A 1,883-nucleotide genomic window follows, 5' to 3' on the forward strand; every position below is an offset into this window, starting at 1 on the left:
AAGGACGTAACTCTTGCCCTTTTTCATACAAGTAAGGACGTAACTCTTGCCCTTTTTCATACAAGTAAGGACGTAACTCTTGCCCTTTTTCATACAAGTAAGGACGTAACTCTGTTCGCAAAGGGTGCGCTTTTCCGAAGAGGGTGCCCCCGGATTTTGAGGACGCTTTTTTTAATTGGCTCAAAGAGAGGAGTGTACTTTCTTGTTATGTATTATCATTGGTATTGTCTGAATGGAGAGCTAGCGTCTGGGTTAGATTCCCATTTATGAAAATATTTTCCAATGTATGTTTTTACTCGGATGGTACATCTTTCTCAGCCTGGGTTGGCCCCGACAGGCAGAGCCGAAGCCTGCCTCGAAGGTGATCTCTAAATAATTTCTGTGGGGATGTAAAGCGCGTCCTTAAAGTACATTAGAAAAAAAAGACCCCAAAAGGGACCCATAAACCTACTAAAACCTACAGAAAACAATTTTTATTTTTAAAAATTGTAGAGGCGTTAAAATGACCCCATCTGTTCGGAGAGCGGGTAAAAAAGAAACCGTGCTAGGAAACTGATTTTTTGAGTGCTTTCGACACTTTGGCGTTATGGCGTGAAACTGGTGCTGTGGATGTGCGAGCATGATCTATGACTGTTTCCTAACATGTTTTGTCCCGTCAGCCTCCCTAATTAACCGTGTGAGTCAACTGCACAGATCCGCGCTGGTAAATACGAGGGAGGTGACAGAATATTGATCGTTTCGCTTCGCGTCAGATTCGGCCCTCGGTATCGATTATCTCGTTGCCGAAAACTAATGAATGTTCGGGGAGACTCGGCCAATGTTGTCAACTTCCTCCACCCGCCAAAACACACACCCTTTCACCCCCCCCCCCCCCCTTTCCCTCTGTTTCTCGAACGATCAGATTATGGGGTGTGGCCACAATACGGCTATTCGAAATCGAAAGGTTTGTTGTCCGCTGCCCAAGCCCAAGTACAGTACATGTACCTTGTTTGATGCCGAGTCTGTGCAAAGATGTTTAGTGAATGACTTAAGATTTATTTAAAAATTATTATTTCATTTTTAGAGGTTTGGGGGCTGTTTAGGTATCACAGTTCACGCTGGCTCATTAACTGGCTCAAACGGTTAAACTTTTAATTTCTTTGTCCTTTAAAAATAAATCAACCCCAAGAGTCCATATCAAACCTACGCACACACAATGACCTTATTCAGTTGCCGTAAAACTCTTGCCAAAGCAAACAAAACTTACGCTCCAAAAAGCGCACGACTTCAGAGGTCTGCTTCACAACATGGTAAAATAACGCCTGCCGCCTCGGCCTCACGAACTAAGCTTTCCCCAAAGAGGTTATCTAAGGTCCTTGGCTTTCCCATATTATGTAGATTTCTACGGGATTTTTGTTCTTCCCACCTTCTGCATTTCCCGTTGGTGCCTATTGTTGGAGTCACCACGGGGCGTTCTTGAACGTGGGCTTTTTCGGGAACTTTTAGGCGTTTCATACGCTTGACTTAGTTGCAAGATAACCTTGGAACAGATCATAGGTCCAAATTTGGATGTAACTTTACGATACTGAGAGGTGATTTTAATAACCTCGTCTAATGGGACGTTCGCTTCAAATTCAGACGAGAGAAAGAACGAAACACAATCGATTGTCAAAGATTTTTTAAAATCCTTTTTTGTTAAAGTTTCAAGATCCACTGCTTCTGGGCGCTCCTTTAGCTCAGTTGGTATCAAGCTTGGCTACGATGCAGAGGACGTGGTTCGAACCCTTTACTAGACATTTTTTAACTTGGATTGTCTAACTAAGGAGTTTTCGCGGCTTTTTAAAAAAAAAGTCACTATAGTCTTAAAAAGACCCCCTAAAAAGACCCCCTAAAAAGACCCCCTA

The sequence above is a fragment of the Aplysia californica genome, unplaced genomic scaffold (assembly GCF_000002075.1).
Source record: "Aplysia californica isolate F4 #8 unplaced genomic scaffold, AplCal3.0 scaffold00241, whole genome shotgun sequence".
In the NCBI taxonomy this organism is placed as follows: Eukaryota; Metazoa; Mollusca; class Gastropoda; order Aplysiida; family Aplysiidae; genus Aplysia; species Aplysia californica.